This window comes from Protomyctophum parallelum (genome assembly GCF_964188405.1).
Source record: "Protomyctophum parallelum genome assembly, chromosome: 3".
In the NCBI taxonomy this organism is placed as follows: Eukaryota; Metazoa; Chordata; class Actinopteri; order Myctophiformes; family Myctophidae; genus Protomyctophum; species Protomyctophum parallelum.
The window spans coordinates 36,486,354-36,510,602 of NC_139698.1; positions in this window are offsets into that span (position 1 = coordinate 36,486,354).

The following is a 24,249-nucleotide window of genomic DNA, read 5'->3' on the forward strand; positions in this document are numbered from 1 at the left end:
AAAAAAAAAAACATGGGTTATAGCCCATCGTTTTTTGATTTTTTGATTTTTTTTTTTAAACCTTGTTTTTCATCATTTTTTAACATGGGCTATAGCCCATACCGTACGGCATACTATAGCACTCCGTTTTTCATCATTTTTGAGGATTTGAAAAAAAAAAAAAAAAAAAAAAAAACATGGGTTATAGTCCATCGTTTTTTGAATTTTTGAAAAAAGAAATTACCTCGTTCTTCATCATTTTTGAACATGGGCTATGGCCCATACCGTAGGGCATACTATAGCACGCCGTTTTTCATCATTTTTGAGGATTTGAAAAAAATGAAGAAAAAAAAAACATGGGTTATAGCCCATCGTTTTTTGAATTTTTGAATTTTTTTTTAATCCTTGTTTTTCATCATTTTTGACCATGGGCTATAGCCCATAACGTACGGCATACTATAGCACGCCGTTTTTCATCATTTTTGAGGATTTGAAAAAAATGAAGAAAAAAAAAAACATGAGTTATAACCCATCGTTTATTGAATTTTTGAATCTTTTTTTTATCCTCGTTTTTCATCATTTTTGACCATGGGCTATAGCCCATAACGTACGGCATACTATAGCACGCAGTTTTTCATCATTTTTGAGGATTTGAAAAAAATGAAGAAAAAAAACAAAACATGGGTTATAGTTTAAAAAACGTCTAAAAATAGACGTCTAAAACACGTCTATTTTTAGACGTGTTTTAGACGTCTATTTTTAGACGTTTTTTATCCCATTTTTAGACGCTCGTCTAATAGCCCATATCGTACAGCATACTGTAGCACGCCGTTTTTCATCATTTTTGAGGATTTAAAAAAAATGAAAAAAAAACAAAACATGGGTTATAGCCCATCGTTTTTTGATTTTTTGATTTTTTTTTTAAACCTTGTTTTTCATCATTTTTTAACATGGGCTATAGCCCATACCGTACGGCATACTATAGCACTCCGTTTTTCATCATTTTTGAGGATTTGAAAAAAATGAAGAAGAAAAAACATGGGTTATAGTTTAAAAAACGTCTAAAAATAGACGTCTAAAACACGTCTATTTTTAGACGTTTTTTATCCCATTTTTAAACTCTCGTCTAATAGCCCATATCGTACAGCATACTGTAGCACGCCGTTTTTCATCATTTTTGAGGATTTAAAAAAATGAAAAAAAAACAAAACATGGGTTATAGCCCATCGTTTTTTGATTTTTTTTTTTTTTTTTTTAAACCTTGTTTTTCATCATTTTTTAACATCGGCTATAGCCCATACCGTACGGCATACTATAGCACTCCGTTTTTCATCATTTTTGAGGATTTGAAAAAAAAAAAAAAAAAAAAAAGACATGGGTTATAGCCCATCGTTTTTTTATTATTATAATTTTTTTTAATCCTCGTTTTTCATCATTTTTGACCATCCCACTGAGCAATAGCCGGCTATTAGACGTGCGTCTAAAAAACAAACAAAACATGGGTTATAGCCCATCGTTTTTTGATTTTTTGAAAGAAAAAATTAACCTCGTTTTTCATCATTTTTGACCATGGGCTATGGCCCATACCGTACGGCATACTATAGCACGCTGTTTTTCATCATTTTTGAGGATTTGAAAAAAATGAAGAAAAAAAAAACATGGGTTATAGCCAATCGTTTTTTGAATTTAAAAAAAAAAATATATCCTCGTTTTTCATCATTTTTGACCATGGGCTATAGCCCATAACGTACGGCATACTATAGCACGCCGTTTTTCATCATTTTTGAGGATTTGAAAAAAATGAAGAAAAAAAAAAACATGAGTTATAACCCATCGTTTTTTGAATTTTTGAATCTTTTTTTTATCCTCGTTTTTCATCATTTTTGACCATGGGCTATAGCCCATAACGTACGGCATACTATAGCACGCAGTTTTTCATCATTTTTGAGGATTTGAAAAAAATGAAGAAAAAAAACAAAACATGGGTTATAGTTTAAAAAACGTCTAAAAATAGACGTCTAAAACACGTCTATTTTTAGACGTGTTTTAGACGTCTATTTTTAGACGTTTTTTTATCCCATTTTTAGACGCTCGTCTAATAGCCCATATCGTACAGCATACTGTAGCACGCCGTTTTTCATCATTTTTGAGGATTTAAAAAAAATGAAAAAAAAAAAAAACATGGGTTATAGCCCATCGTTTTTTTATTTTTTTATTTTTTTTTAAACCTTGTTTTTCATCATTTTTTAACATGGGCTATAGCCCATACCGTACGGCATACTATAGCACTCCGTTTTTCATCATTTTTGAGGATTAAAAAAAAAAAAGAAAAAAAAAAAGAAAAACATGGGTTATAGTCCATCGTTTTTTGAATTTTTGATTTTTTTTTTAAACCTTGTTTTTCATCATTTTTTAACATGGGCTATAGCCCATACCGTACGGCATACTATAGCACTCCGTTTGTCATCATTTTTGAGGATTTGAAAAAAAACAAAAAAAACAAAAAAAACATGGGTTACAACCCATTGTTTTTTGAATTTTTGATTTTTTTTTTAATCCTCGTTTTTCATAATTTTTGACCATGGGCTATAGCCCATAACGTACGGCATACTATAGCACGCCGTTTTTCATCATTTTTGAGGATTTGAAAAAAATTGAAGAAGAAAAAACATGGGTTATAGTTTAAAAAACGTCTAAAAATAGACGTCTAAAACACGTCTATTTTTAGACGTGTTTTAGACGTCTATTTTTAGACGTTTTTTATCCCATTTTTAAACGCTCGTCTAATAGCCCATATCGTACAGCATACTGTAGCACGCCGTTTTTCATCATTTTTGAGGATTTAAAAAAAATGAAAAAAAAACAAAACATGGGTTATAGCCCATCGTTTTTTGATTGTTTTTTTTTTTTTTTTAAACCTTGTTTTTCATCATTTTTTAACATGGGCTATAGCCCATACCGTACGGCATACTATAGCACTCCGTTTTTCATCATTTTTGAGGATTTGAAAAAAAAACATGGGTTATAGTCCATCGTTTTTTGAATTTTTGAAAAAAAAAATTACCTCGTTCTTCATCATTTTTGAACATGGGCTATGGCCCATACCGTACGGCATACTATAGCACGCCGTTTTTTAACTATATGGGCTATTAGATGAGCGTCTAAAAATGGGATGAAAACGTCTAAAAATAGACGTCTAAAACACGTCTAAAAATAGACGTGTTTTAGACGTCTATTTTTAGACGTTTTTTACACGTTTAAAAAAAAACAATTAACCTCGTTCTTCATCATTTTTGACCATGGGCTATGGCCCATACCGTACGGCATACTATACAGTAGCACGCCGTTTTTCATCATTTTTGAGGATTTGAAAAAAAAACAAAAAAAAAACATGGGTTATAGCCCATCGTTTTTTGAAATTTTGATTTTTTTTTAAATCCTTGTTTTTCATCATTTTTGACCATGGGCTATAGCCCATAACGTACGGCATACTATAGCACTCCGTTTTTCATCATTTTTGAGGATTTGAAAAAAATAAAAAAACAAACAAAACATGGGTTATAGCCCATCGTTTTTTGAATTTTTGAAATTTTTTTAAATCCTTGTTTTTCATCATTTTTGACCATGGGCTATAGCCCATAACGTACGGCATACTATAGCACGCCGTTTTTCATAATTTTTGAGGATTTGAAAAAAATAAAAAAAACAAACAAAACATGGTTTATAGCCCATCGTTTTTTGATTAAAAAAAAAAATTAACCTTGTTTTTCATCATTTTTGACCATGGGCTATGGCCCATACCGTACGGCATACTATAGCACGCTGTTTTTCATCATTTTTGAGGATTTGAAAAAAATGAAAAAAAAAAAAAACATGGGTTATAGCCCATCGTTTTTTGAATTTTTGAAAAAAAAAATATCCTCGTTTTTCATCATTTTTGACCATGGGCTATAGCCCATAACGTACGCCATACTATAGCACGCCGTTTTTCATCATTTTTGAGGATTTGAAAAAAATGAAGAAAAAAAAAAACATGGGTTATAACCCATCGTTTTTTGAATTTTTGAATCTTTTTTTTATCCTCGTTTTTCATCATTTTTGACCATGGGCTATAGCCCATAACGTACGGCATACTATAGCACGCAGTTTTTCATCATTTTTGAAGATTTGAAAAAAATGAAGAAAAAAAACAAAACATGGGTTATAGTTTAAAAAACGTCTAAAAATAGACGTCTAAAACACGTCTATTTTTAGACGTGTTTTAGACGTCTATTTTTTGACGTTTTTTTTCCCATTTTTAGACGCTCGTCTAATAGCCCATATCGTACAGCATACTGTAGCACGCCGTTTTTCATCATTTTTGAGGATTAAAAAAAAATGAAAAAAAAACAAAACATGGGTTATAGCCCATCGTTTTTCGATTTAAAAAAAAAAATTTAAACCTTGTTTTTCATCATTTTTTAACATGGGCTATAGCCCATACCGTACGGCATACTATAGCACTCAGTTTTTCATCATTTTTGAGGATTTGAAAAAAAAAAAAAAAAAAAAAAGACATGGGTTATAGCCCATCGTTTTTTTATTATTATAATTTTTTTTAATCCTCCTTTTTCATCATTTTTGACCATCCCACTGAGCAATAGCCGGCTATTAGACGTGCGTCTAAAAAACAAACAAAACATGGGTTATAGCCCATCGTTTTTTGATTTTTGGAAAAAGAAAATTAACCTCGTTTTTCATCATTTTTGACCATGGGCTATGGCCCATACCGTACGGCATACTATAGCACGCTGTTTTTCATCATTTTTGAGGATTTGAAAAAAAAGAAGAAAAAAAAAACATGGGTTATAGCCCATCGTTTTTTGAATTTTTGAAAAAAAAATTATCCTCGTTTTTCATCATTTTTGACCATGGGCTATAGCCCATAACGTACGGCATACTATAGCACGCCGTTTTTCATCATTTTTGAGGATTTGAAAAGAATGAAGAAAAAAAAAAACATGGGTTATAACCCATCGTTTTTTGAATTTTTGAATCTTTTTTTTATCCTCGTTTTTCATCATTTTTGACCATGGGCTATAGCCCATAACGTACGGCATACTATAGCACGCAGTTTTTCATCATTTTTGAGGATTTGAAAAAAATTAAGAAAAAAAACAAAACATGGGTTATAGTTTAAAAAACGTCTAAAAATAGACGTCTAAAACACGTCTATTTTTAGACGTGTTTTAGACGTCTATTTTTAGACGTTTTTTATCCCATTTTTAGACGCTCGTCTAATAGCCCATATCGTACAGCATACTGTAGCACGCCGTTTTTCATCATTTTTGAGGATTTAAAAAAATGAAAAAAAAAAACATGGGTTATAGCCCATCGTTTTTTGATTTTTTGATTTTTTTTTTAAACCTTGTTTTTCATAATTTTTTAACATGGGCTATAGCCCATACCGTACGGCATACTATAGCACTCCATTTTTCATCATTTTTGAGGATTTGGAAAAAAAAAAAAAAAAAAAAAAGACATGGGTTATAGCCCATCGTTTTTTTATTATTATAATTTTTTTTAATCCTCGTTTTTCATCATTTTTGACCATCCCACTGAGCAATAGCCGGCTATTAGACGTGCGTCTAAAAAACAAACAAAACATGGGTTATAGCCCATCGTTTTTTGATTTTTTGAAGAAAAAAAATTAACCTCGTTTTTCATCATTTTTGACCATGGGCTATGGCCCATACCGTACGGCATACTATAGCACGCTGTTTTTCATCATTTTTGAGGATTTGAAAAAAATGAAGAAAAAAAAAACATGGGTTATAGCCCATCGTTTTTTGAATTTTTGATTTTTTTTTTAATCCTTGTTTTTCATCATTTTTGACCATGGGCTATAGCCCATAACGTACGGCATACTATAGCACGCCGTTTTTCATCATTTTTGAGGATTTGAAAAAAATGAAAAAAAAAAAAAAACATGGGTTATAGCCCATCGTTTTTTGATTCTTTGAAAAAAAAAATTTACCTCGTTTTTCATCATTTTTGACCATGGGCTATAGCCCATACCGTACGGCATACTATAGCACGCCGTTTCTCATCATTTTTGAGGATTTGAAAAAAATGAAGAAGAAAAAACATGGGTTATAGTTTAAAAAACGTCTAAAAATAGACGTCTAAAACACGTCTATTTTTAGACGTGTTTTAGACGTCTATTTTTAGACGTTTTTTATCCCATTTTTAAACGCTCGTCTAATAGCCCATATCGTACAGCATACTGTAGCACGCCGTTTTTCATCATTTTTGAGGATTTAAAAAAATTAAAAAAAAAAAAAAACATGGGTTATAGCCCATCGTTTTTTGATTTTTTGATTTTTTTTTTTAAACCTTGTTTTTCATCATTTTTTAACATGGGCTATAGCCCATACCGTACGGCATACTATAGCACTCCGTTTTTCATCATTTTTGAGGATTTGAAAAAAAAAAAAAAAAAAAAAAAAACATGGGTTATAGTCCATCGTTTTTTGAATTTTTGAAAAAAGAAATTACCTCGTTCTTCATCATTTTTGAACATGGGCTATGGCCCATACCGTAGGGCATACTATAGCACGCCGTTTTTCATCATTTTTGAGGATTTGAAAAAAATGAAGAAAAAAAAAACATGGGTTATAGCCCATCGTTTTTTGAATTTTTGAATTTTTTTTTAATCCTTGTTTTTCATCATTTTTGACCATGGGCTATAGCCCATAACGTACGGCATACTATAGCACGCCGTTTTTCATCATTTTTGAGGATTTGAAAAAAATGAAGAAAAAAAAAAACATGAGTTATAACCCATCGTTTATTGAATTTTTGAATCTTTTTTTTATCCTCGTTTTTCATCATTTTTGACCATGGGCTATAGCCCATAACGTACGGCATACTATAGCACGCAGTTTTTCATCATTTTTGAGGATTTGAAAAAAATGAAGAAAAAAAACAAAACATGGGTTATAGTTTAAAAAACGTCTAAAAATAGACGTCTAAAACACGTCTATTTTTAGACGTGTTTTAGACGTCTATTTTTAGACGTTTTTTATCCCATTTTTAGACGCTCGTCTAATAGCCCATATCGTACAGCATACTGTAGCACGCCGTTTTTCATCATTTTTGAGGATTTAAAAAAAATGAAAAAAAAACAAAACATGGGTTATAGCCCATCGTTTTTTGATTTTTTGATTTTTTTTTTAAACCTTGTTTTTCATCATTTTTTAACATGGGCTATAGCCCATACCGTACGGCATACTATAGCACTCCGTTTTTCATCATTTTTGAGGATTTGAAAAAAATGAAGAAGAAAAAACATGGGTTATAGTTTAAAAAACGTCTAAAAATAGACGTCTAAAACACGTCTATTTTTAGACGTTTTTTATCCCATTTTTAAACTCTCGTCTAATAGCCCATATCGTACAGCATACTGTAGCACGCCGTTTTTCATCATTTTTGAGGATTTAAAAAAATGAAAAAAAAACAAAACATGGGTTATAGCCCATCGTTTTTTGATTTTTTTTTTTTTTTTTTTAAACCTTGTTTTTCATCATTTTTTAACATCGGCTATAGCCCATACCGTACGGCATACTATAGCACTCCGTTTTTCATCATTTTTGAGGATTTGAAAAAAAAAAAAAAAAAAAAAGACATGGGTTATAGCCCATCGTTTTTTTATTATTATAATTTTTTTTAATCCTCGTTTTTCATCATTTTTGACCATCCCACTGAGCAATAGCCGGCTATTAGACGTGCGTCTAAAAAACAAACAAAACATGGGTTATAGCCCATCGTTTTTTGATTTTTTGAAAGAAAAAATTAACCTCGTTTTTCATCATTTTTGACCATGGGCTATGGCCCATACCGTACGGCATACTATAGCACGCTGTTTTTCATCATTTTTGAGGATTTGAAAAAAATGAAGAAAAAAAAAACATGGGTTATAGCCAATCGTTTTTTGAATTTAAAAAAAAAAATATATCCTCGTTTTTCATCATTTTTGACCATGGGCTATAGCCCATAACGTACGGCATACTATAGCACGCCGTTTTTCATCATTTTTGAGGATTTGAAAAAAATGAAGAAAAAAAAAAACATGAGTTATAACCCATCGTTTTTTGAATTTTTGAATCTTTTTTTTATCCTCGTTTTTCATCATTTTTGACCATGGGCTATAGCCCATAACGTACGGCATACTATAGCACGCAGTTTTTCATCATTTTTGAGGATTTGAAAAAAATGAAGAAAAAAAACAAAACATGGGTTATAGTTTAAAAAACGTCTAAAAATAGACGTCTAAAACACGTCTATTTTTAGACGTGTTTTAGACGTCTATTTTTAGACGTTTTTTTATCCCATTTTTAGACGCTCGTCTAATAGCCCATATCGTACAGCATACTGTAGCACGCCGTTTTTCATCATTTTTGAGGATTTAAAAAAAATGAAAAAAAAAAAAAACATGGGTTATAGCCCATCGTTTTTTTATTTTTTTATTTTTTTTTAAACCTTGTTTTTCATCATTTTTTAACATGGGCTATAGCCCATACCGTACGGCATACTATAGCACTCCGTTTTTCATCATTTTTGAGGATTAAAAAAAAAAAAGAAAAAAAAAAAGAAAAACATGGGTTATAGTCCATCGTTTTTTGAATTTTTGAAAAAAAAATTACCTCGTTCTTCATCATTTTTGAACATGGGCTATGGCCCATACCGTACGGCATACTATAGCACGCCGTTTTTCATCATTTTTGAGGATTTGAAAAAAATGAAGAAAAAAAAAACATGGGTTATAGCCCATCGTTTTTTGAATTTTTGAATTTTTTTTTAATCCTTGTTTTTCATCATTTTTGACCATGGGCTATAGCCCATAACGTACGGCATACTATAGCACGCCGTTTTTCATCATTTTTGAGGATTTGAAAAAAATGAAAAAAAAAAAAAAACATGGGTTATAGCCCATCGTTTTTTGATTTTTTGAAAAAAAAAAATTAACCTCGTTTTTCATCATTTTTGACCATGGGCTATGGCCCATACCGTACGGCATACTATAGCACGCCGTTTCTCATCATTTTTGAGGATTTGAAAAAAATGAAGAAGAAAAAACATGGGTTATAGTTTAAAAAACGTCTAAAAATAGACGTCTAAAACACGTCTATTTTTAGACGTGTTTTAGACGTCTATTTTTAGACGTTTTTTATCCCATTTTTAAACGCTCGTCTAATAGCCCATATCGTACAGCATACTGTAGCACGCCGTTTTTCATCATTTTTGAGGATTTAAAAAAAATGAAAAAAAAACAAAACATGGGTTATAGCCCATCGTTTTTTGATTCTTTGATTTTTTTTTTTAAACCTTGTTTTTCATCATTTTTTAACATGGGCTATAGCCCATACCGTACGGCATACTATAGCACTCCGTTTTTCATCATTTTTGAGGATTTGAAAAAAAAAAAAAAAAAAAAAAAAACATGGGTTATAGTCCATCGTTTTTTGAATTTTTGAAAAAAGAAATTACCTCGTTCTTCATCATTTTTGAACATGGGCTATGGCCCATACCGTACGGCATACTAAAGCACGCCGTTTTTCATCATTTTTGAGGATTTGAAAAAAATGAAGAAAAAAAAAACATGGGTTATAGCCCATCGTTTTTTGAATTTTTGAATTTTTTTTTAATCCTTGTTTTTCATCATTTTTGACCATGGGCTATAGCCCATACCGTACGGCATACTATAGCACTCCGTTTTTCATCATTTTTGAGGATTTGAAAAAAATGAAAAAAACAAAAAAACATGGGTTATAGTCCATCGTTTTTTGATTTTTTGAAAAAAAAAATTAACCTCGTTCTTCATCATTTTTGAACATGGGCTATGGCCCATACCGTAGGGCATACTATAGCACGCCGTTTTTCATCATTTTTGAGGATTTGAAAAAAATGAAGAAAAAAAAAACATGGGTTATAGCCCATCGTTTTTTGAATTTTTGATTTTTTTTTTTATCCTTGTTTTTCATCATTTTTGACCATGGGCTATAGCCCATAACGTACGGCATACTATAGCACGCCGTTTTTCATCATTTTTGAGGATTTGAAAAAAAGCAAAAAAAAAACAAAACATGGGCTATAGCCCATCGTTTTTTGATTTTTGATATCTTTTTTAATCCTCGTTTTTCATCATTTTTGACCATCCCCCTGAGCAATAGCCGGCTATTAGACGTGCGTCTAAAAATGGGATAAAAAACGTCTAAAAATAGACGTCTAAAAAACGTCTATTTTTAGACGTGTTTTAGACGTCTATTTTTAGATGTTTTTTATCCCATTTTTAGACGCTCGTCTAATAGCCCATATCGTACGGCATACTGTAGCACGCCGTTTTTCATCATTTTTGAGGATTTGAAAAATAATAAAAAATAAAATTAAAAAAAGGGTTATAGCCCATCGTTCTTTGAATTTTTGAAAAATAAATTAACCTCGTTCTTCATCATTTTTGACCATGGGCTATGGCCCATACCGTACGGCATACTATAGCACGGCGTTTTTCATCATTTTTGTGGATTTGAAAAAAACAAACAAAAAAACATGGGTTGTAGCCCATCGTTTTTTGAAATTCTTTTTTATCCTCGCATCATTTTTGACCATGGGCTATGGCCCATACCGTACGGCATACTATAGCACGCCGTTTTTCATCATTTTTGAGGAATTGAAAAAATTGTGTGTATCTCATCAATTTGTTCTAGGTCTAGTGAAAATAAATAATAAATAAATAGACTTGGTAACCTAATTGTAGTGAGTGCAAACACAGTAAAGAACCTGGGGGTTATCATCTATGAAAAGGCAACACAATGAGCAGAAAATAAAAATGAACCATGTAAATACAACAAATTGAGCAGAGCACTGCAGGGAGTTGAACCCCATTCCGGTAAACCAGAAGTACCACAACCAGTGCCTTGGTTTTTGTTTTGTTTTACGAGGTCCATTCGTTGAAATGTAAATTTTGCATTTCAACGGAAGTATGTTTTGCACTCTGAGTGTGTGTGTGTGTGTGTGTGTGTGTGTGTGTGTGTGTCCGTCAGTTTGTTAACAGCTAATCTCCAGCCCCATTAACCCGGTCGATGCCAAATTTTGCACACACACTCCCTGGATGCCAACATGAACCTCTGCCCCAAATTCTCCAGGACGGCTTGTATAGCACCACACATTTTTGTATGCCCTCCGAGACTATGGACTATAGCCTTTCGCTTTTCCGTGATTTTCACCTTTTTTTTTAAATCCTCCGAAATCGTGAAAAACAACATACTCTAGTATGCCCTCCGTGACCATGGACTATAGCCTTTTGCTTTTCCACGATTTCACCTTTTTTCAAATCCTAAACAATGATGAAGAATCTCACACTATAGCATGCCACTTAATGACCTTGACCAATATCAATGACCTTGACCAGTATAAATGACCTTGACAAGTACAAATTACCTTGACCAGTATAAATGACCTTCACCAGTATAAATGACCGTGACCAGTATATGACTGTGACCAGTAAAGATTACCTTCATGAGACTAGTAAATGACCGTGACCAGTATAAATGACCTTCATAAGACTAGTAAATGATCTTCACCAGTATAAATTACCTTGACCAGTATGCGGTCCGTGACCATGGACTATAGCCTTTCGCTTTTCCTTGATATTCACCTTTTTTTTAAAACCTCAACAATGATGAAGAATCGCGAACTATAGCACGCCGCTCAATGACCTGAGACCATGGCATGGACCAATGAACCATGTAAATACAACACTACTTTTTTTTGTTTAGTTATTCTCTAAATCGGTCTTGAAAGTAAAGACTTGAGTGGGGTTTGAACTCACCATCTCCCAATCATGTGGCCAGTGTTCTAACACACTGAGCCACTGTTTCCAGACAATTCACAATGCTTTTTTGTTTGTTTTGTTCTTCTGTAAATTGGTTTTGAAAATAAAGACTTGAGTGGGGTTTGAAACCACCATCTCCCGATCATGTGGCAGCGTTCTAACACACTGAGCCACTGGTTCCAGACAATTCACACTGCTTTTTTGTTTGTTTTGTTCTTCTGTAAATCGGTCTTGAAAGTAAAGACTTGAGTGTGGTTTGAAGTCACCATCTCCCAATCATGTGGCAGCATTCTAACACACTGAGCCACTGGCTCCAGACAATTCACACTGCTTTTTTGTTTGTAAGTGACACATCCAGAATGTATTTTTCAATGTATTGTCAGTTCTTAAACATAAACTCATACAGTTCATCCCCCAGTGAGATCAGCTTGAGAGTCATATGGTTGTCTGTACCTCATTTCAACTGCCGAAAGCCTGGATTGAACAGGGACCTTTAAATCTTCAGTCTAATGCTCTACCAACTGAGCTAATTCGGCTTGTAAGTGTCACATCCAGAATATATCTTTCAACTGATTGTTAGTTCTTAAAGGTGCAGTGAAATGAAAAAGACGTTTTTCACACTTTTAGACCATATCCGTGGTCATTATATGGGCATACCTAACAATGGATGCCAAAAAAATGTGAAAATTCGCATTTCTGTGTGTTTTTATATCAAAGGTCCATAAAAACGATTGCATTATTTATTTATTAAAACGAAAACGTGCTGCGTGATGACGTGTAGAGATACACATCGATAAAAGCCAATAACAATGAAGCTCACCCGTTTAATTTCCCATATTTGTGCGTCCGTCCATCACAGCTGCTATTGATTACAGAATACTCCGTTTTTATTTCCATTCCAGATAACATCCAGACAGTGTATTACTCGCTTTCAACTTAATCATCACGCTAGAATATGTATCTGAAAACATTATATGGAAGAAATAAGCCACATAACAGTAAACTGGTTGTGCTGGCCGACCATATGATTTATAAACAAACAACACCACGCTGTTGCGCCTAGCATAGCTACCGTCCCTAGCTACCGTCCCATCGCCTGAAGGGATGCGATGCTCTGATTGGTTCAGAAACTTCAGACCGGTGTTTCATGTTGAAACACCATTTTCATGTTGTTCACCATTTCCGTTTCACTGCGCCTTTAAACAAAAACTCATACAGTTTTCCCCCAGTGAGATCAGCCTGGGAGTCATACGGTTTTCTGTACCTCATTTGACTTGCTGAAAACCGGTTCCATTTGTACACTGTCAAAGTAACTAACTTAATACTATCAACTTCTATCTATTCTATAGTTCCTCTACAACAGTGGTTCCCAAACCTTTTCTTGTCAAGGAACCCCGAATTTACACTTCATTAGCCTGTGGAGCCTAACCCTAACCCGGCTATAATCCATGGTCAAAAACGACGAAAAACAAGGATTTGAAAAAAAGACAAAATCACTTCCAGACCATGGGCTATAGTCCATGGTGTCGGAGTGATTTTCGTCCTCAAAAATGATGAAAAACGGCATGCTACAGTACCCTAACCCTTGATCGTAGGAGATAGTAATGTAGGACTCTACAGATCGAGTGCTATCCAGTCATAAAGTTTGAACACTTGAAGAAACTACTACAGAAAACTGGAAACACAGCCAATGTGGTGCTACCTATCCGTAGCAATGAACAATCGACAGCAGGGGACAACAGAAACAGGACGGAAGACAATGAGGGCGGACACAAGTGTGGCCTACATGAGTCACATATAATTCGCCCAGCTGGTACCCACTTAAGGCACAATCAGATCCACACATGGTTCAGTTAGAAACCCACGTAATGTGTTCAAGACGGATCTGTCTGATATTTTATATTCTATCATACTTGGCTAACATTGGCTTTCAAAGTTTGCAGGATTGGCCCGTTTTGAACAAAAAAGCCTCAAATCATGAATGCAGCGTGCAATTTACAGGTGGATTTTAGCAAAACACATTTTTGGAACAAAATGCCTCAAATCATCCAATTGCCATCAAAGGCATAAGAACAAATGGCACCCTTTTGACATTGGCCTATTATAGCGCCACCAGGAGGCCACATCCTGACCTGCCCTGGTGGAGACCTGTGCCCAGAGGGGCACTTTATCTGTTTGTACCAAGATATTTAGTAAAATGAAGGTTGTGTGGAGAATTATTACTATATTTTATGTTCAGGGTAGAAAATAAAAGAGAAAGAACTGAAATCTATTGTAATACGTTTCACAAACAATTTCCTCGAAATGGCATTGAATCATGAATTTACATTTATACAACGTTTTGTGCATGCTGATCTTTTGAGATAAATTATACTAATCTAATCAAGAGATGTCTAAAACAAATATTTTAGAATTCCTCTGAAGGGACATACCATATAATTATTAAAGGGTGTCAAGATGCATCCTTTTTTGTTCTGTGCCGGCTATATAGTGTTCCTTACGCTGAGTGGGTGGCAGGTTGCAACCTTGTTTTTTACATCAACTCTGTGTTGAAGCATCATTGATCCCAGCTGAAAAAGAAACCAATCTGGACAATGAAGTTCAATAACAACTGACTCCCATTTCAGAAGGGGCCCGGCTGATCTGGTGCGCCATAATGCGTTAGCATTAGTGGCACTCAGCTGTTTCTGCCAAACATTGGCTCACACCATGAAATCTCTTGTTAAGGAGAGAGAAATAGTGTTCAGCTTGTAATTGAACCATTTTATACCCCGCCACCCCACCACCCCCTTTACCCTCTTCGCTTCTCCCCCTCCATGTCCCATACTGCGTTCACACAAACAATGTGCCACAACACAACACAACACAACACAACACAACACAGCACAAAGCAACGCAGCGCAATGCAACACAACACCAGCCCCACAATGCTCCCACCCAGCAACCCCCCCTTTTGTATGAGTAGCAGCACCCATCAAAATCTGGATCGATCCCCGGTGTCATTGTGTGAGGAGGTTATTTATGTGGGCATCCAATCTGCAGCTGCCGTTGTGTCTGAGCAAGAGGCGAACACGGCCAGAGTTAGTTAACAGTGAAAGGGCGAACATCAAAGGAGGGAGAGAGAGAGAGAGAGAGAGAGAGAGAGAGAGAGGAGAGGAGTGGGGATGAGGGGATGAGAAGCCACCTCAGCGGAGCCCCCATGAGCACCCGCCAGCTCACTGCCTCGCCTCTCGTGAAATGAGCACTTTCACAGTCAGTTAGTCTTTAAGTAATAGATATATTGAGTTCATCCCTTGTAACGTTAGACAACTAATTCATTTTTTTTCTCTTTGCTCTCCTTCTCATCTGCCATGCTCCCCGTCTCTCTCTTCAGCATCTCTCTCTCTCTCTCTTTGCTTCCTCCCCCGTCAACACAGGATTATGAAGGTTAAATAAACTCAGAAAATGAATGAATATTGCCATCAACCAGGCCCCCTCTCCTCCCCCCCTGCAATCAAAACCCCACCACCCTCCCCCTTCCATCCATCCATCTCTCTCTCTCTCTCTCTCTCTCTCTCTCTCTCTCTCTCTCTCTCTCTCTCTCTCTCTTTCCTCCCCCATTGCCCAAAAAAGCCCCTCCAGCCCAGGCTATCTGGCGGCAGAATGAATGATCCTATTTATGTTAATGCATACATGAACGTTACACAGGTTTTCCCCTGATAAGGCGATAGGTTAATGAAATGCTCATTTCATTTTACCAGTTGTTTTCTCTGTGAAGTTCCGATAAGTAGCAAACCAATGAAGCTTGTAATTACAATCTTACAGAAACCCGGCCAATCTGTGTATAAATCTCGCCATCCAATTACAAGATGTAATAATTTTGCAGTCAAGCTGGTAATGAGGTCTAATACTCATGCATGTGATAATCCCCCCTGGATGCTGACTCTATCAGATGTTAGCTTTGTAATTATATGAGCTCGAGAAAAGAAAATCATTATTTCATGTTCAAGTAGAAAATGAGGTTGGTGGGAAGTTAATTTTCTCTATGCTCTGTGAAGCGTAGACAAGAATTTAATGATTTAATTACAGTTGTTAGCCCTTTTTTGCGAGAGGCTTAAATTGAGCTAAGCATTTTTCATAGCCCCCGACATCAAGAGTCGGGGAACATCAAAGATTTTGACAGCATACAAACTGATGAGCAGGCCCGCTGGCCCAGGGAATTCTTCCTCTCTCTCACTCTCTTTTTTGGGGAAAAACTCTCCAATAGCATTTGGGGGAGGGAAAGTCCTTCCTTCTTTCCTTCCTTCCGTCCGTCCGTCCTTCCTCACATCCTTTACTTTTGTTTCTTTCCGTCCTCATCGCCAAGGTAACCACGGCCCAGGGACAGCAGACCTGGTGGATAAAAGCAACATCAAGAAATATTAACCGCTCTGGTTTTCACAACCGCCAGCTAATCCACTGTATGTGAATTTGTCATATCAGATTACTATGACAGTCATGGTGCAGTGCAGAATGGAAAGCATCCTTCTACTGCATCCTCAAAAGGACAATATAGTTTTACTCGCCACCTTTTTTGAATTTCAAAACAGGCTATGAGTGTCTGTGGTCCTCTGAGTGGTGTCTGTGGTCCTCTGATTTCCATACGGCATACGGCCTTTATATGGGAGAAAGAAACAGTAAATACATTCCTCAGAGTAATCCCTAGAAAGGGGAATGGTTGGTTTCGCCATTTTTGAGGGAAAAAAAGGAAAGGAAAAAGAAAAGTGCTTTGAGCAATGTAATTCAACTTCACAGGAACAGTGGGTACTTGTTTATTCAGAGTGGTATGCTGTGTGTGTGTGTGTGTGTGTGTGTGTGTGTGTGTGTGTGTGTGTGTGTGTGCGTGCGTGCGTGCGTGCGTGCGTGCGTGCGTGCGTGCGTGCGTGCGTGCGTGCGTGCGTGCGTGCGTGCGTGCGTGCGTGAAAGAGCGTACCTGTGTCGTGTACGTGCATGTGCGCATGTGCACGCATGTGTGTGCGTGTGTGAACATGAACGTAAACTGTTGTATTCCACCCTTTTATCAGGCTTATGAAACTTGGCATCTGGGGAATCTTTGACTGCACTTTTTAATAACTTGTTCAGATCTGAAATTTGACTTGGCTAGAAGTGCAATTTATAAAAAATAAGATGTGATTAATATAACATAAGGCTGAGCTATTTGTAAGTCACTCACCATAAGCCAAGCTCCACATCTCTTAAAGTCTGGACTTACTTGCTGAGGTAAAATTTTTGCAACTTTGATTATACCACGAGTCAATCAGATTATTATTAAAAAAAAGAAAATGACAAAATAAAGAATGCAGTAAACATTTTATGTTTTTTTTTTTTTTTTTACAAAACACCAGTTATTGTCCTTGGTTTATTGTATAACACAAATGAACAAAAACGTGATCTAATCATAGATTAACTGACACATAGCCCCCCCCCCCCACACACACACACACACAAACACAAACAAACCCACTCTGCATTTCAGTGAATCCATCTCTCTCATCTGCTTTTTAGACCATTCTCCACATGGTCCAGTAGTCTTAACCTCCTGTTTTGACCCTTTCAAACCCTCACCCCACCCCACCCCCGCAGGCAGGCACGCACGCACGCACGTCGCACGCAAGCACGCACACACACACACACACACACACACACACACACACACACACACACACACACACACACACACACACACACACACACTTAATAGTTCTCTCTGTGCTCGCGTGGCCGCGTCCAGTTAAACAAGGCGCTTGTTGTGGTGTTGTGACCCATAATTGTGGCCAGCTTCATGGCAGGTTTTGCAGGCCTTTTTTCTACCCCGGTGTCCAGTCTGCTTCCATCTGCCACTGCTCCACCAGCGTCCCACTGGGGGAGCCGGGGCTAATTCTGCAGTCAATTAGCAGAAGGGCTGCTTTTGTTCTCTCACTGTTTCCCATGGGCCCTCTCTGCCTTGCTCTCTCTCTCTCTCTCTCTCTCTCTCTCTCTCTCTCTCTCTCTCTCTCTCTCTCTCTCTCTCTCTCTCTCTCTCTCTCTCCATCACTCCCCCTACATGCATTGATAGCGGTATAGAGTGTCTGTTGACCATATTTCACTCCTCTCCGCTCCCTTGCTCGCTGACCTTTGTGACATTGTTGGCCAAACGGTGTCTCTGGCAATGATGAGCCATAAAAAGAGATGGAATTATGAGTGGACATTACAGGAGACAGCGTTCACACACTGTATCATGATAAACGTTAGCACAAACATCAATCAGGAACAGCGTAAACAATAAATCACAGTTTCTGTTTCAACTCCTTGGGCCTGCATGTGTGCATGGGTGTGTTCCTCAACATTTCAATACATATAGCAGCTTTCAACCAAAGCCATAAATATTTTGTCTTTCTTTCTTTCTTTCTTTCTTTCAGCAGCAGCGCTAATAACTAGAATTAAGTTGTTCCATTTATTTTACAGTTTTTATTTCCTTATTTCCTTTAATGCTGAGGTGAAGTAGCATTCATCATTTGATACAGTGCATCTACAATGTACATGTTTTTATATAACATGTAATCAGTGTTAGGGCTCATACATTAAAAAGGAATGAGAATTTGTTTCATTTTAGCGCTGGATCATAACAGATGACAGTTTCCTTTGCAGACGGTGGTTATCTCATTTCAGAATGAATCACCTGAGTTAGTATTTTACTCTCTAATAACAATACGCTGCCTTTAGGCCTACTGTAAAACACACCTCAGCTCCACATGAGAATGCATTACGTACATTAAAACACTGAGCAGATATGAATCCTTATCCTTCTCTCTCCCCCACCACTTTAAAAAAAAAAGAAAAGAGGGGGGGGGGGGGGAAGAGAAGAGAAGAAGAAAAAATACTAGGAGTAAAAGCAGGTAGAAATAATTCTTTTTTCCTCCTCTTTCTTTTGATGGATGCAGCACCCTGTGGGTCTTACCCTGCTGTTGTGCCCGTGGCTCTACCTGGCCCCACTGAGCTGTACCTGTCTCAAGTTAATAAATCATTTTTGGGTTATAAAATATTCAAAGGAGTGGGGGATCAGGCAGAGCCAGGTTAAAGCATTTCTTAAATTTTCATGGCATGACAGCCTGTTCCACATAAACCGCCCCCTCTTAGCTGTTTCGTGCTCTGGATGGCGTGCATGCACGCACGCATGCACGCTCGCACGTGTGTGTGTGTGTGTGTGTGTGTGTGTGTGCGCAAGACAGTATATGGGGATCGTCTGCGTCACTCTAATAGTGTAGAATTACACTTGTATTGGTGTCACTAGCATATGGGGTCTGTGTATACCCCAAGGCCCATCACTCTCCCTTCCACATTCCTCTGTCATGCCATTTAAAGTGATATCATTTGGGCAAAGCTGGTTTTGACAGAAAAAGTGAGCTGTGTGTTTCCTTTCTCAGTGCGACGACAAAGCTGAAGCCACCAGGGGCCTCTCTGCCACATTTCACAGGCTAATGATGGGGAGAATATTTGCCTCCTAAAGCCTGATTTGTAATTCCCCGTACTACGTACTGCAGCATGGCAGAAATAGCCAGTCTACAAGCTCACAACATGTTCGATGCGAATCGTTGTGAGTTTCTAGGCTGGGGATTAGCGGCATGCAACTCCGTCGTATATGCCGAATTATAAATTAAGCATTGGTGAATACTCTTGCTCTCTCTCTCTCTCTCTCTCTCTCTCTCTCTCTCTCTCTCTCTCTCTCTTCCATCCCCTCTTTCCTCATTCCTCTCTTCCTTTTTTTCTCCCGAGTGTTATGGGATATTCAAAGGTTGAATACAATTAATGATTCAGCCTGTCATTTGTCCATTCATTCCTTTAATCATTTGGCCTTTGTTTTTACCCAACACGCCATTTATGAGGGTGACTTCCCACCATGGCGTAATGCCGTATTTGTGCAGCCAACAGTTAAGACAGAGCAACGTGAAACCGCGTGGACTGTGATTACAGAAACGAGTGTGCTGTGATGTGTGTACGTGCTTGCGATGTTACAATGAAAAGTATTGGAATATGCCTGTTTTTTTCTCTTTGCATTGTATGTTTTTTTGGACGCAGTGTCGCGAACGTTGTCCCTTTGGGGTGGGGAAGAAGACCATCGCGAAAGTAATCACTATGCCCTCCCTGCACCAAACAGCTGTGAAGGCCTGGGGTATCCGAGGCCCTCAAAGGTTAAACTGCATATGAAATAGTGATGAATCCTCGGATAGAGGGACCAATTAAAGCCACTCTCCCATCTCCCCCCCGAACCCCCCCTCTCTACTGTTCACTTGCCTATACCTGCTCTCCTCTCCCTCAGCTCCCTTCTTTTCTTCTATCCTCCTCAAATCCCCTCTATCGCTCTACAATTCCTCCACATCTCTCTCCATCATCCCCTTGATCGTCTCTTTGCTTGTGTCTTCTCCATCACCCACGTCTTTGCACATCAGATTCCTCTTTCCATCCTCTCTCTCTCTCTCTTCCTCTTCTCTTCTCTTCTCTTCTCCCTCCTTCCCCCCTCTCTCTTTCTCGCTGCAATCCATTTGTCCATATATTCTTCTAGTGAAACAAAGTGACATCGCTGGCCATGAGACCCGTGTGTACGCGTGGCAGATTCCCCACAGATCTGGACTCTTGAGTTGTTAAAGTGTTTTTTTTCTTTTCTTTTTATTCCGGTGTGTGAAGAGAGGTGAGGGGCGGAGGTGAAGAGCTAAACGGGCAGAGGAGGCGGGGAGCAGGTGAGAAGGAGGCACATGGGGGGTTAAAAGGTCTCGGTTATTGAGCTTGTAGGGTCCAGACCTGGTACCGTCTGAAACACAAGTTGGACGACGAGGGGGTAAGGAGAGGCTGGGGTGTGTAGGATGTGTAGGCCCTGGTTTTGGTTGGCTGGAGGGCACGAAAACGTACAGACGGACAGAAGCGGACAGACGTATACAGACAGACGGAACGGAGACAGAAACAGAAATGTATGAGGACAGGTGCAAATAAAACACAAATGATAAGAAAGGGGTTTAGTTCAAAACAGAAAAATGCTAGACTACCTTTTTTCACTGACAAAAACTAAACGGAAACTGAATTAAAACTAAGCTATGATGACTAAAACTATAAGACTATACTGACAATTTCGTCAACAAATAAAAACTAGACTAAAATGTTAAGAAGGGACTAGTGGACAAGAAATCCTGTATAAGTCATTTTACAATTGGTTGCATGCTGAAAATAGCAGATCTACGTTGTAAGCTTGTAGATCGGCTATTTTCAGCAAGTGTGAAATCAGTCATGACGACGGCATCGAGGCCAGCCAAAACACATTTTAGTCGAAGAAATCAACTGTAGATTTAGTAGTCGACTAAAACTAGACTAACACTAAAACATTCCAGGTGACTAAAATGTGACTAAAACTAAATGAAAACTATTCAAGAGACTGTGACTAAAACTACAATCTAAATTTGCTGCCAAAAACAACACTGGTTCAAAGTGACAATTGGATGGTTGGAGTTCATTCAACATCCTGCTGTTAGTCAATGGCATGTGATCTGACACACACCTGGAACTGACCAATTTCATCATCCATGCACACACACACGCACACTCGCACGCACACACGCACACACACACACACACACACACACACACACACACACACACACACACACACACACACACACACACACACACACACACACACACACACACAATGTACTGTACTGTATGTGCACACTCTCAGGTAAACAACTTGCACTTGCAGACACAGATACACATGCACATGCTGATGGGCTTGGACTCATACATGTTGATGATATGAAAGTTGACCACATTTACATGCAAATGGAAGTTCCAGATTAATAGGGTCCAAGCATGAGGGCAGGAGAAGATTGCATGGTAATATGCTATTATGGCTTTTAAATACATTTACCGATGTTTTGACACAGAATTAGCATGGTCCTAGCACAAGGAAATCATGTCGGTCTGATAGCAATTTGGTTTTCCAATTGGGAATACAATTTCATCAGGTTCAACTGTCATTTCTAATAATGACTCAGGTTGTGCTCACTAAATTGAAGTCCCCCCCCACCCCCCTCCCCCCCAACTCTCTCTGCCCGCTGCATCCATGCTGGATGAAAGAACACACACTGTTACCTGAGGTTCTCACTGGTCAGAATGCATTGTTCCTATAGAGTCAGATAATCCAGAGGTACAAAGGCCTGTGTGTGTGTGTGTGTGTGTGTGTGTGTGTGTGTGTGTGTGTGTGTGTGTGTGTGTGTGTGTGTGTGCGTGCGTGCGTGCGTGCGTGCGTGCGTGCGTGCGTGCGTGCGTGCGTGCGTGCGTCTGTGTGTGCTTGTGTGAGAGAGAGAGAGAGAGAGAGAGAGTGTTTGTAAGTGTGCACATGTGTTTGCGCATGTGTGTGCCAGTGACTGTGTGTCACTGTGAGTATGTGCATAGGTGGTGTCACTGGTGTGTGAGAGTGTGTCTGTGTGAATGTGCTCAAATGTGTGCCTTTGCCTGTGTGCCTGTGTGCCTGTGTGAGTGTGTGCGTCCATGCGTGCGTGCGTGTGTCCTGGGTGCACAGGAGCAGCTTGTCTAACTATTCAAACCACTAAACTGTGATAAATGACATCTCTGGTCTTGTGATAGAGATATTGTTGCTCATTATTGTACTATCTACAAAATACAGTTGAAAACATCAGACCCTTTGGCACCAGCGATGTGCCTTTATTGACAAGCTCACATTCATATTTGCATACTCCACAAAGAGCATAATCTACTATGTGCTTTCTTGGGCGATGAAGCAATGTGACTAGACAAATAACGACTTGTCACACAGAACTAAATGTCAATCACTCCTCAACCAAAATGGTCTTGACAGATCTCAATTTTCCAGAAGAGAATTATGTCTGCATAATAAATGGAAAAATAGATTGTTTAATCTCTGCCTTTCCCCCCCATCATATTTTACCAGCAAAACGATGAATTTCAATATAGTGTTGTGAAACTCGAAGGGCTCAGCTTGCCTTTCACAAAAAAAAAGAAAATCTTCCCAGAGTGACCTAAAATATTTGCAAACAGAGCGCTTTCCACCTGTACATCTTGTTTATCAACATTCCCTGTAATTTGTGTACTGTATACTCTTATGTATCTCTTAGGTGTGATTTTATTTGAAGACAGAGATGGATAAAAAAAAACCAACTAAAAACATAGTTAAGATTCTTTTATTTAAAGGGAGGAAATCAAAGCAAAACTGAAACTCTCCTCGAGTGTTGGGCTTGTGATGTATTTCCTCTAAATCTCCCACTCAAGAAAAACAAATAATTAACAGTCCCATGGGAAATAACACACAAATAGAATAATGTATTTGTGTCAGTCAAATGCCTCTCTGTGGCTGCAAAGAAGAAGAAGAAGGGGAAACAAGGCCATAATAAATGAATGCGAAATATGTAAACAGAGCCCGAATACCATCCATTTAATAAGTAGCCTACCATTTTTATAGTCTTCTGGGGGCCCAAATACTTTTGAAAAATCACAGTATGCCTTTTGGCGTCCTTGTCAACTCATGTAAACAGCCTGAAACCATTCTGGGGGCGAGTATACAGCACAAGGAGATCATAGATTATTAATGAAGTTTGAAAATAACAAAGGCTGTGTCAGCCGCTTCAAATACATCCTGTATCATGGTATTATTGGAGCTTCTAAATGGCATAGAATAACGTCTTGTGCCATTGTTTCAACATTGACTATTCCCCAACCACAATCTTCTGAAAGTCAATCTAAAGGTATACTCAGAAATCAATTAGATTTTTGTTTTGATTCAAGCTATTTGTACAGTGTAAAATTCAAGATATTTTCAAAAGACTTATTACTGAGTGCATATATACATTCTCAGCAGCCAGAAATCCCTGAAGAAAGCACCTTTGAACAAGCTTTATCTTTTCATGGGGGCACCGATGTGAAGAAGGTCTGCTAATTTGGCTCAGGGGGTGGGAGTGCATACTCCTGGCTCAGCAGGCCAAAAATGTTAGGCCTTTGACATCAAGGATCGATTCCACTCTATGAAGGGGAGAGAGGGAGAGAGAGAGGCGGGTGGGGGCAATGCACGCCCCTACTCATTAGCTGGCCGTGGGGGAGCGGAGGCGCTAACTTGGCCTCTCCTTTGGGACTCTAAATGGGTCTGAGGCCACCTCTGATGGGGGAAGTTCACAACCACAAAACTGGCCTCAATATTGAGTTAAGCTAACTTTTTTTTCTCTCTTCCTGCATCCCAACGGTCTGAGCCATTAAGTCCCTTGTGCAGATGGATCGTGCATGAGACAAAATAGCGAGCAAGTAAGAAATAGGATCTCGGTCACTGCAGTGTGAGCACACAAACGCATATACTCAAGAGAACCGCAAAAGTGCAGAAACACATG